General features: G+C 45.1%; 1 long non-coding RNA gene across 1 annotated transcript in view; it reads left to right on the top strand.

Moving 5' to 3' along the window:
• The window catches only part of LOC102153595, a 272842-nt gene that overhangs the window by 37505 nt on the left and 222306 nt on the right, over positions 1-13031 (top strand). Inside the window, exons 5-8 of the long non-coding RNA XR_005386104.1 lie at positions 3215-3366; positions 3569-3720; positions 4651-5304; positions 5809-5999. This is a non-coding gene — a long non-coding RNA (uncharacterized LOC102153595). The remainder of the gene's footprint in view (positions 1-3214; positions 3367-3568; positions 3721-4650; positions 5305-5808; positions 6000-13031) is intronic.

The following is a 13031-nucleotide window of genomic DNA, read 5'->3' as shown; positions in this document are numbered from 1 at the left end:
AACAGATAAAGTATAAATGCATAAAGAATTTTAGGAAGAGGGATCCCTAGTGGCTCAGCGGTTTAGCGGCTGCCTTCGGCCCAGGATTCCTTCGGGATCCTGGAGTCCCTGGATCGAGTCCTACATCAGGCTCCCTACATGGAGCCTGCTCCTCCCTCTGCCTGTGTCTCTGCCTCTCTCTCTCTCTGTCTCTCATGAATAAATAAATAAAATATTAAAAAATAATTTTAGGAAGACTACCCAGCTATAGCTAGAGAGTGGCCAAAGTTATAGCTAAAGCCAAAGTTCAGGAAATTGCTCCAGGCCCTACCTATGCTCTCTGCTTCAGATCCCCAGACTTTCCTCTCATTTGGCGTCTAGCATCGCTCTGAGTGTCTGTTGTCATCTGACCTGTTTTGTCTTCTTAGACATCCTATACTTATCCACCCCTGACTTGCCACTTACTTGCATCACAGGACTTAAACTCATTGCAGAATTCTTAGACATTTTGCATGTAATCTCTCAAAAGTTCTAACTTTAACAGAGAGGAACTTTCAGTTGTGTTTATAGAAACTTTGACACCTGCGAACCTATTGTGCCTGCTGCTTTTGTTTCTTACTGCTATGGCACATATCTGTATGATGCTGCAAGTTCTGGAAAATAGGAAAATAAGCACCATGAGAGGAAGGAGTCCTGTCTGACTTTTTGTTTTCCAGCTGTATTCTCAGTTCCTGAATAGCACCTGACACATATTTGTTGTCTTACTGAGATTCCTTTCCTGCTGGGAACCTAAGTGCTAATCGCTTCAGCCTTCAGCAGAATGATTGAAAATAACTAACGTGAAAAAAAAAAAAAAAGAAAATAACTAATGTGGACATTGTGGGAGGCATTTTATATACTTCTATACCGAAGTATAGATGGTTGTGGGCTGCAAGCTGATAAAACGTTCCTCCATTATTTAAACACTTCTTCCTATGTACTGTTTTCTCTGTCTATAAATAAACACGCTTGCTTTCAAGATAACCATGTGTCTACTGAGAACCAGCTTCACATTCAGGTAGGATTTTCTTTAAAACACTTCAAATATGGGTTCTTTCCATGTGAAACTGATACGAAATGATTAGCAACTTGCCCAAGGTCACTGGCCAGGGAGTGGCAGCAGAAACAGGACTCAAACCAGGCTTTCTCACTCTGAGCTCAGTGTTCTCCCCAGGAAAATATCCAAGTGACTGTTTTCCTTAAGAGACAAAAAAGGGAAAGAGGACATGCACAACTTTTACAGTTCATAGATCTAAAACTGGGAGCAATCACGCCCCCTATCGGTGGGGAAATTGAAGCCCAAAGCCTCCCTCAAAAAGGTCACAATACAGTAAAGGGAAAAGAGTGTCTAAAACACATCTATCTAATAGAAATATAATGCCAGCCATAGTGGTTAACTTTAGATTTTTTCTAGCTGTGTCAATTAAAAAATGTGATTAAAAAACTGACGAAATTAATTTCAATAATGTGCAACTGCTCCAATACATCAAAAATAGTATCATTTCAACACATAATAAATAAATAAATAAGCTACTGAGGCACTTGGGTGGCTCAGTCGGTTAAGCATCTCCCTCCGGCTCAGATCATGATCTCAGGGTCCTGGGATGGAGTCCCACATAGGGCTCCCTGCTCATCCGGGAGCCTGCTTCCCCCATCCCTCTGCTGCTACCCTGCTTGAGTGCTCTCTCTGTCAAATACATACATACATACATAAAATCTTTAAAAAAAATTAGTTACTAATGGGTATTTTACATTCTTTTTTTCATACCAAATCTTCCAAATTCTGTAAGAATTACTGCACCTCTCAATTCAGGTTAGTCAGGCTTTAAATATTCAATACCTGCATGTGGCCAGTGGCTACCCTCTTGGACAGCACAGCCCTGGGATAGTGCTGAAGCTCTAATTTTCTTCTCAGCAAATGCACACTGCCTCTCCCAGACCTACATGCCATTGGAATTTATAAAATAATAATCATAAAGAGCTGGTGCTTATTTTGAATTACTGTAGGTGGAAGAAGGCAGGAGTAGCAACCAGCTGGGAAGTATATTTCATTCGTGGAAGATGTTTTAAATTATAACTCTTGTCCAAGTAATGCAAATTAGTAATGAAAACTACATTATAAATTTCACAGTGGGGCATAATATTGAACATATTTGTGTTCTGAAGATAAAGGTGACTAATACACTTTTGACGTAATGCTTCCAGGATTTCTGATTTTCATTCTTTGAGTTATTTTCAATTATGGTAACATTCCATTAAAACACACTCTCTTCTCCCTGGTACCCCCTCCACCACCCAAGGAGCAGCACATCAGCTCTTATAACATCATGGTGGGGAGCTGCCCTCCTTCTCCCTGTTCAATCTGCTCTAATGCTACTAGGTCACTCTTTCCTAAAATATGCTTGACAGAAAAACAGTTCTGTGGGATGTGGTTAATGATTCTACAAGGAAAAAGAGTTTCTGTGTCCAAATAAGTTTGGGCAATACTGGGCTAATCGTATCAGTGATGGTGGGATTTGGCTGCATGTGACAAAGTTGACTCACAGTTTTAACCAAGCAGGAATTAATTTCTTCTCACATTACAAAAGATCCAGACATAGTCCAAGGCTGCTGCAGTGACTTCACACTCTCCCCAGCATCCCAGACTGTCTTCTTCCTCTCTTGTCTTCAGCTTGTACTTTTAATCCTCATGCTCATTGCCTCCTCCTTGCATAATGGCTTCCCCAAATGTGTATGCTCTAGGCTCAAAGAAGAAAGGAGGCATGGAGGGAAGGCGGGATGGAGGGGTGAAAGGAAGAATGTCAGGAAGGATGGAGGGAAGGAGGGATGGTGAGAGGAAAGATGCCTTCATCAGGAAACCTAAAACTTTTTCCAGAGTCTTTAGGAGTCTCCTACTTAGGTTTCATTTGCTGGAAGGATATCCCAAGGCTACCTGCAGCTTCCAGAAAGATGGGTATTTTAACAGAGCACATTATGTGGTCAACTAAGTCAGCCTTCTCTTCCTAAGAGTGAAGGAGGAGATGGAGTCTAGAACGCTTAGTATGTGCTACATGGAGCCAAAAGTTTTCTTAAAGCCTGTTTTGTTTTGTGCTTTTAACATTTTGCTCTGTGCATGTCAAATGGGGGGAAATGTTAACCTCTTTTTTTTCCCCCATAAAATCTTCATTTTTTTTCTTCCCCATGATGGATCTTGAAGAACTACTGTTCTGGAAAATATGCTCCAGGGGGAGTTGCCCTGATGTATCATTGAGAAAGCCACGTGTCCTAAAAAAGAGACGGATGAGGGTTTTGTGGAAGACCCTGGTATATGGCGAATCCTCTCTGTTGTCCACCTGTCTTGTAGCTGAGGTTGGTCTTCCCTCTCTTCGGGCAATTAGACATGCATGGGAATGTTCTAGGCCCCTCCTGAGGTTGATCTTCCCTCTCTTTGGGCAATTGGACATGCATGGGAATGTTCTAGGCCCCTCCACGGAAGTTTGTTGCTTTCTTGGTGCAGGGGACAGAGGATGTGCACGCTAACCTCTTCCTTCTACCTGTGCCTCCAACACAGATTCCGTGTCTTCCTTGAGTGTCGGCGACCGTGTGGCCCAAAGCAATGCAAGTCCGGAGAATGTGAGCACGGGCAGCGCTTCCGTGGACACCAGCCAGTGCCGGCGAGCGGACCGCGGTGACGTGAGAGGCAGCAGGTGCCCGCAGGCCCAGGTAGCAAGCCTCCCGCTCCACGTGCGGTCAGGAACCAGCCTGTGGGCGTGGCTGCTCCGCCTCGCCCCGCCCACCGCTCAGCTCCCGGCAGCCTCAGCGGCGGCGCGGCCCCGCCCACCCCCGCGCTCCCGGCAGCCTCTGCGGCCGCGGGCTCCCAGACGCCTCCAGAGCTTCCCGCGTGCGGGAGGGCGGCGCTGCCCTTGGGGGCTCCTCATGTGCGCGGCGGCCGCACCGCGAGGCGGGGAGCCGAGTCCTCCGAAGCTCCCGGACGCGGGGGGCGCGATGGGCGCGGAAGTAGAGGACTCCGTGTGGCCGCGCCTGGAGACTCCCGTCCTGCGCCGCCCTGAGGCGGCGGCTGGCTGCAGCGTCACGTGGCGCGCCCCGGCTTTCCAGACGCACATGTGAGAGACGAGGCTGCGGGCCCCCCACAGAACGGGGCTCTTAGGGGCGCCGGCCCCACCCGCGAGCCGCCCCGCGCCCCGGGCCTGACGGCCTGTGGTGGGGCGTCGCCTCAGGGCAGCCTTCTGCTTTCACACCGGCGTGGCGGCGGCTGGAGCGCTCCGGACCGAGAGCCTGCGTCCTGGCCGGAAGGGGCTGTGGCTCTGCGCGGGTTGGGTTGCGCCGCAGCGATGCTCTGGGGAGGGCGCGTGACCTGCGCGGAGCCCCGGAGGGCAGCCCCGACGCCGCTCTGCGCTCCTGCCTTGGCCTCCTGTCCCCTCCGTGACTCCAGGCGCGTCTCTGGCCCGCCGTCTCCAGCCGTCTCCGCCACTGACTGGGGCATTGGCGGGCCTTCACGGCCTTCCTTCCCTCGTGTGCGCCTTTGGGTGCTCCCGCTTGGGCTGGCGATCATCCTGGTGCGCCGTGAGCCACTTTCGAAGCCCCAGGCTTGGTCTTTTTTTTCTTTTCTAAGATTTTATTTATTCCTCACAGACACACAGAGAGAGGCAGAGACACAGGCAGACGGAGAAGCAGGCTCCCAAGGAGGAACCTGATGCGGGACTCGATCCTGGGATCCTGGAGTCATAGCCGGAGCTGAAGGCAGACGCTCAACCTCAGAGCCACCCAGCCGTCCCTCAAGACTGGCTCTTGACCTTACTCTTCCCCTCAAGCTTCCCGCACGACCAGAGGTTTCTGGCAATTCTCTCATTGTTTTCTGGGAAACCGTGAGGTGGCCAGCTTCCAAGATGGCACCCAATGGTTCTTCCCTTTTGATAGTCACATTCTGTGTAGTTGTCCCCACTTTGATGAGGACGGACCAGTCTGGTATTAGGACTAACAGAGCATCAGGGAAATGAGGGGGCCTTGTTACTTTGGAGGATAGGTCACAGAAGGCCATGGCTCTCTCTTGGGCCACTCGCTCTGGGGAAGACAGTTGTCCTGTGATATGAACACATCTGACTCGTGAGGAAGTCTTTGAGAAGAACTGACACTTCTTGACAACACCCATCACTGAATTGCCAGCTCTGTCCACACCCCACCTTGGAATTGGATTTTCCTACCCGGCCTCAAGCCTTCAGATGACTACAGCCCTCCTACGCATCTTGATGCCAGCCTCACAGAAAACCCTGAGCCACAACTACCCAGGTAGGCTATTCCAAAATCCCTAGTCCATAGGGAATGTGCTACATAATGGTCATTCTTGCTTCATACTAAGTTTTCATGCAATTTGTGAGTGAGCAACAGGAAACTGATACATAATAGTTCGGAGCCCACCTGTGGCCACCAGAAGTTCCCGCACATTCCTCTCCCTGCCCCTTTGCTGGGCTGTGATAATGTTTGTGCTTGTATAGTATTTCTCATCTGGGACCTGAATAAGTACTTCTTCAGTAATTTAGTACTCAGTTCTTACTAATTTGGAAAAATCAGAAGTGGTGAGAAAAAAGGCAAAATAATATTTTAAGATGTGATGGATATAAAAAATATAATTGGATTTTAAAAATTGGGAAAGTTAGCTCTAAGAATTATCAAGGAGCCAAACATATCCCTACCAACTATCTGAGACTCTGGAAGGATACACCGGGCTGCTGTGTTTTGGGCAGCCATGGAGACTGCTGGAATTGAGGTTTTTTTTTTTTTTTTTTTATAAAGGATTTTATTTATCCACTCATGAGAGACACAGAGACAGAGGCAGAGACACAGGCAGAGGGAGAACCAGGCTCTCCACGGGACTCCCAGGATCCCTGGGATCACAACCCGAGCCAAAGGCAGACGCTCAACCACTGAGCCACCCAGGCACCCCTGGAATTATTATGTCTCCATTCTGCTGTGTACTTGTGAAGGTGAGATTTATTTCCTTTATGCTTGCAAAGATATACTATGCAAGCCCTGCACAGGAGCCAAAATGACATACAGGTGAGAAATTGTATGTTTTCATCTGCTACGGTGGAAGTTTTGCAGGTAATACATATATATATATTATATATATGGGTGAGGCATGAGTGGGTGAGCATCTGGCCTGCCTCCATGGGGCCTTGGGCATATAACTGATCTACGACTGTGTGCACCTTTGTAGGGTGGGAGATAGGAGGTCATTGTGAGGGTTCAGTGAGATACTTCATTGGTGCCTCCTCCGTTCTGTTCTACTTTTGTCCTGGTTGTGGTATATGATTGCGTTGCCTTAAATACTTGCATTACCAACCAAACCCCAATGTGGTTGTAAAGGACAGGTCAAATAGCACACGGTGCCCTCGCAAATAGAAAAAGAGCCTGATGAACCTTGACTGATGTTTAACATAATCCAATCACCGTGTCTTAGCTGGCACATTCACTGAACATGATTAAAACAAAAATAGGATCATTTACTACACCGAGATTATTTTAAAGTTTTACCTGGTACAATTAGTAGAAACTATTTTGTCATTGTGATTATTGATTATTATTAAAATATAATGAATTGTTCCTTGGGCAGACAAAATGAAAGTGAAATATAATCTTTCCTGTCTTCCCTGAAATGAGAAAGTATAGAAACGGTGTGTTACCCCAAAGGATTTTACACACATACATGATTTTGAAAATGAAATGCTTCCATATGTTGGCTTTTTTTTTTCCTATTGATGAAAGCTTATGATTTAATGTTAGCCCCTAATGGACATCTGTAAGATTCATCTTGCTAATTTCTGAAGGTGTGGAACAAAAATGGTGTTAAAATCAGCTGGCCACTTCACAGAATGATGGATGTTGGACACCAGAACTACATGGATATAGCTCTCATTGTCTCATTGGCTTAAAACCATACCAAGAAACAAAAGGAAAATCACTCTCACTTTCAACTTTTGACTCTGAAAATCACGTTTTGTTTACAAGCTGATTTGGCTGATTACTTAAAATTTTGTGATAGAAATGAGGAAGAGAAGCCCTTCTGAAGCCCCTGCTCAGCTGTCTCCCAGGGACCCTGTCTTACTCCTAGTGTCCTGTGTGGACCCTGCAGATCCATGTTTTTTTAGGGATCTCAGAGATGTTTGCTGAAGCACCCAGGCAGCCGGAAGACTGCTGGCGGGTTCACTGGTGTCCTTTTACTGGAAGCACAGTGGCCTTTGTTTTGGTAATACATTTACATAAGAGTGAAGACTGAAGGCAGTTGAGCAAGGCAATGTGTTTATGACAGTTTTGATCCCCCCTCAGGCATCCTGGAGCCCTAATCCGTTTCTTGCTTACATCCAGTGGGACTGACTCTGGTCTGCAGATGAGGAATATGGTAACAGAATGTACTCTCTGTATCCTTCCCACTCTTACCCACACCTGGCACCACCTTGGCACCTGCCCACCTGCCAGGAGGAACTGGTTTCTGGTGTAAAGAGCAGAAATGGGCAGAGGAGGTCCCTGTTTACTGCTCCCTGAACTGATCTAATTTTGTTTTATTGTTTTAGTTTTGGATCAGGGAGAGCAGGACTGGTCCCTTTGGTCCAGTAGCAAATCTCAGAATACATGAGGTTTGGGTTTATATGCTAAATTATGGTCATCATTATGGAAGATGCAGTGGACACCACTTTTCTGACTCACCCTCTGCTTATAGAAAGCTTCCTTGTGCTTTATAGGAGCTTGAGAAGCCTGGGCTGTCACTGGGAGGACAGAACATGTGACGTGTCATTGCGCCCCCCCCCCCCGCCCCCCTGCTCCACTTTGGGATAAGAGAACACATGACATGTGTCCCATTCCCCCCCAGCCCCCGCACTGGGGTACTGGGGTAAGAGAACACATGATCTATCCTCCCCTGCCCCCCCCCTCCCCCCGCCGCCCGCAGGCTTATTATAGGGCAGCAATCACTACTGGAAGGATACTGGAGAAGCAAGTTCAAAAGTCTGTCTTTAGAATGTTGTTGCCTCAGCTCACTGTTTTATTTTTTACAGATTTATTTATTTATGATAGACATAGAGAGAGGAAGAGAGAGGCACAGGCAGAGGGAGAAGCAGGCTCCATGCCGGGAGCCCAACTCGGGACTCTATCCTGGGACTCCAGGATTGCGCCCTGGGCTAAAGGCAGGTGCTAAACCACTGCGCCACCCAGGGATCCCCTCAGCTCACTGTTTTAAACAGTGACCTCTGCCTTGCAAGAAGCCTTTGACATTTGCAGCTCATTCCATTTCTTAGAGGTTGAGGAAGAGCTTACCACATTAATATGTGTGTATGTATATGTGCCCGTGTATGTGAGGGTGTGTGTATATTTATGTCTCCGTGTGTGCTTAAAAGATAAACTGAGAGATGTTAAAAAATTTTAAGGGTTTATTTGAGCAAAACAGGTGTAGCCAAGCTGGAAGTAGTTAGGAGAGCTCCATTGACAAGCACTCAGGGAGAGACTTTTCTAAAGAAAAGGCAGAAGCAAAACAAGAAAATTATTGATTGGCTATTGCTTCAAGCCTAGTTGGCTGTTTGCAGTTGGTTGTTCTTAGGTTTTGATTTTGTAACTTTGAGGTATTTATAGGCTGAGATTTTGTTTTGCTTACTCAGGCTGCAAGGCCATCTGAGCCAGCTCGGTCTAATGGCTTCCTTGTTTAATTAATTTAACAGTGTGCATGTGTGTGCGCATGTGTGTGTGCTTGTGTGATTGCATGCATGTAACTGTGTGGCGCACATGTATATGCACATACATGTGCATGCATGCATTTTGATTTTTGTGTTATGTTTACTCACAATACATAACTTGTGGTAACCTCTTTTGTACTTTGGTTTTTGTTTCTTTTCCTACTGTTGCTTTTCACTGTAATGTTTGTATGTAATAGAAAAGATTTTGAGTCTCCAAATACTAGACTGCAGCTTCACAGTTAATGGGTCAGGAGGACCTTAGTATTATGGAAGAGACAGGTTATTAAAACCTAACTCCATAGAATAGAAGCAGAAGTCCTGGGAGCAGTCATGTCCCTGTTCTAGATGGGAGGTGTCTGTTGCCTGGTGACCAGAGAATAGGGCTTAGCCAACAGAAGATATCTAGGGCTCCTGGGAATGTTGGCAGGAGATGCCTGTCCAGGGCTCCTGGGAAGGGCAGCAGCTCCCAGCGTAGAGGTGCCCCTGGTCCCATGTGTCTCCAGGCCCTCAGATTGCTGTTCAGACTGTGAGAATAACAGCATGTTGCTGCATCAGAGAAAGCAACTGCTCCACACCACCACAGTCAGTGTGGTCTGTAAAGACCAACTGATGCTTTAAGATATTTTTTTCTTTTTTCTTTGCTTCCTGTCCATTCCTTTACTTTTTTCTTTCCCTCTCCTTTCTTTTTTTGTCTTGCCATCTATCTCTGTCTCTCTTTTCTTGTCTCCCTCTCTCCTTCTACTTTGTCCATCTTTCTCTCCCTATGTCCTTTCAAAAATAATCAAATGGTTATAAATCCCTTTTTCTTTTAGGCAACCCTCACACAATCAGATGAAATGTGGTACAATATTTACCTCAGTGCGTAACCATGTTTTTCCTATAGACATAGCATTTACTTTTTAAGCTTTTCTTATATTTACTCCCATACTTTTTTCAATTTCTTATGAAGTCTTTTTCTTAAACGTGTGAAAGCATAATATTACTCCCTGTACTTCTGTTTAGTAATCTGGACCCAGGAGGCTTTAAACTATGTATCTGGCTGAGATAAAGCCATGGAAACACAGCAGAGGCTGATGATTTGAGTGCTTTAAGAAATTACAATCCACTGAGGTCAATTTATTGGGGTGGGCTGTGTATATGAGTCATATTTACAGGCTGGTAAAGATGAGAATAAAAGCCAATACGTTTCTTGGATGCTTTGTTCATTAGGCAGTCTCAGTGATGTGCTTGCACCTTCACACTTCATTCTTAGCTCCCATGATGTCCTATTGAGTTTCTCTCCATTTCATTCTTAGCCCCATCTTGATATCCTTACTAAGGTTCTCTCCATTCATGGAGTCTCTGAGAAGTTAAGAGACTTTCTCCAGGCCACACAGTAACCAGAAAGCCAAGATTATAACCTAACGCAGCCTGCCTTCCACCTGAATCTAAAATGTGTAGTAATCATACGAGTATTTTTTTTAATTTATTTTTTATTGGTGTTCAATTTACTAACATACAGAATAACCCCCAGTGCCCGTCACCCATTCACTCCCACCCCCCGCCCTCCTCCCCTTCTACCACCCCTAGTTCGTTTCCCAGAGTTAGCAGTCTTTACATTCTGTCTCCCTTTCTGATATTTCCCACACATTTCTTCTCCCTTCCCTTATATTCCCTTTCACTATTATTTATATTCCCCAAATGAATGAGAACATATAATGTTTGTCCTTCTCCGACTGACTTACTTCACTCAGCATAATACCCTCCAGTTCCATCCACGTTGAAGCAAATGGTGAGTATTTATCATTTCTAATAGCTGAGTAATATTCCATTAACCACATCTTCTTTATCCATTCATCTTTCGTTGGACACCGAGGCTCCTTCCACAGTTTGGCTATCGTGGCCATTGCTGCTGTAAACATCGGGGTGCAGGTGTCCCGGCGTTTCATTGCATTTGTATCTTTGGGGTAAATCCCCAACAGTGCAATTGCTGGGTCGTAGGGCAGGTCTATTTTTAACTGTTTGAGGAACCTCCACACAGTTTTCCAGAGTGGCTGCACCAGTTCACATTCCCACCAACAGTGTAAGAGGGTTCCCTTTTCTCCGCATCCCCTCCAACATTTGTTGTTTCCTGCCTTGTTAATTTGCCCCATTCTCACCGGTGTGAGGTGGTATCTCATTGTGGTTTTGATTTGTATTTCCCTGATGGCAAGTGATGCAGAGCATTTTCTCATATGCATGTTGGCCATGTCTATGTCTTCCTCTGTGAGATTCCTGTTCATGTCTTTTGCCCATTTCATGATTGGATTGTTTGTTTCTTTGGTGTTGAGTTTAATAAGTTCTTTATAGATCTTGGAAACTAGCCCTTTATCTGATATGTCATTTGCAAATATCTTCTCCCATTCTGTAGGTTGTCTTTGAGTTTTGTTGACTGTATCCTTTGCTGTGCAAAAGCTTCTTATCTTGATGAAGTCCCAATAGTTCATTTTTGCTTTTCTTTTGCCTTCGTGGATGTATCTTGCAAGAAGTTACTATGGCCGAGTTCAAAAAGGGTGTTACCTGTGTTCTTCTCTAGGATTTTGATGGAATCTTGTCTCACATTTAGATCTTTCATCCATTTTGAGTTTATCTTTGTGTATGGTGAAAGAGAGTGGTCTAGTTTCATTCTTCTGCATGTGGATGTCCAATTTTCCCAGCACCATTTATTGAAGAGACTGTCTTTCTTCCAATGGATAGTCTTTCCTCCTTTATCGAATATTAGTTGCCCATAAAGTTCAGGGTCCACTTCTGGATTCTCTATTCTGTTCCATTGATCTAATCATACGAGTATTAAAGAAAATCTGTAGCAACAAAACACCAGAGAGCATGAATCAAAAGGTAGCATCTAAGGGTGAGCTTGTAATCAGGATTGCAGCTCTTTCCCATGGGCTGATTTAATTAAATGCTGGTTCTGGAAAGATGGGAAGGGGAGAGGAGATTGTTAGAAATGTACATTGAATCAGGTGGGACTGCCCTCTGTTTGAAGAAGGGCTTGTGGATTTATGTTGGGCTAAAGTTGGGATCTGTGGCTTAAAAGTGAACTTTACACTCCTTTGCAGACCATGAAGCCTCTTTGTTTCGTCATGCTGTGATTCCAACCTGGGACCACAGTTGAGCAAGAGGAAAAACATAGGTACTCAGGCTTGAGTGGAGGACATGCCTGAGAGTATCTAGATTGCCCATTCATTTGATTATCAATGCTTCACCTCTTTGCCATAAGGGTAAAACCTTGCAATTCACTTCAGTGTAAAGTCAGGATTATAATTCTTCATGATCAACATCTCTTTTGAGAGTCCAGGTTTAGAAGATTTTACAAGTGAAGATTTTTAATTCTATAAACTCCAGACTTTCCCTACTCTTCCCCTGCGTGTGTTGCCTCCCTAATTTGGCAAGCTCCTCAGCTGATATATCTGCATTAATTGCTAAACCCAGAGGCTAGGAAGTAAGGCTCCTGTGTTCTCTCTCTCGTTCCAGGACTGCTCACTTACTTTAGTTCCAGCAGTGGCCTCAAGTGAGTTGATGTAGGGCACCCCTTACTCCCCAATGTGTTAACTTCAAAATGACCCAAAGCTGCTGGCATTCTGTGTGTTCTCTTAGGCTCTTCCACAGTCTAGTGGATTTCATGATTAGAAAATAATTTCATTCTCTGAAGCAACTTAAATATGTGCTACACTGGGAGAACATTGTTTCAGTTGCTGCTGCCTCCCAGCTGAGACTTAAGAAAACAAAAGAAACAATTTCACATGATAATATTAGCAAATGCCTCGTCTATAAGCCCTGTCTTCACGCCCTTTGAATTGCATTATCTCCTCTCCGTATTGTTGACTTACTTGCATAAAGAATTTTGCTCTACAAAGCTGGGAAAATTATTTCACACTTGCTTTGATCACAAATCTGTTGAGGTGGTTAAACCATTCAGTATATTCAAATGTGGTTAGGTTTACTAAGAGAAGGGAAAGACAAATTGTTAGCATAAATCAAGAGGCCTAAGTGCTATCTTGAATATTTTCAGATGGATTTAAAAGGTAGTTTAAGGGGTGCCTGGGTGGGTCAGTGGGTTAAGTATCTACCTCGGGCTCAGGTTATGATCTCCGGGTCCTGGGATCAGGCCCCCTACTGGGCTTCCTACTCACTGGGGAGTCTGCTTTTCCCTCTCTCCTCTGCACCCCACCCCACTTGTACTTGCTCTCTCTCAAATAAAATCTTTAATAAAAATAAAATAAAAGGTAGTTTAAATTTAAGAAGGTCAGAGATGCCAGGAATTTAAAGCATGCC

Source organism: Canis lupus, chromosome X (genome assembly GCF_011100685.1).
Source record: "Canis lupus familiaris isolate Mischka breed German Shepherd chromosome X, alternate assembly UU_Cfam_GSD_1.0, whole genome shotgun sequence".
NCBI classification, from domain to species: domain Eukaryota; kingdom Metazoa; phylum Chordata; class Mammalia; order Carnivora; family Canidae; genus Canis; species Canis lupus.
Note: the sequence above shows the minus strand (reverse complement) of the source record. Positions and strands in the feature narration are given on the sequence as shown.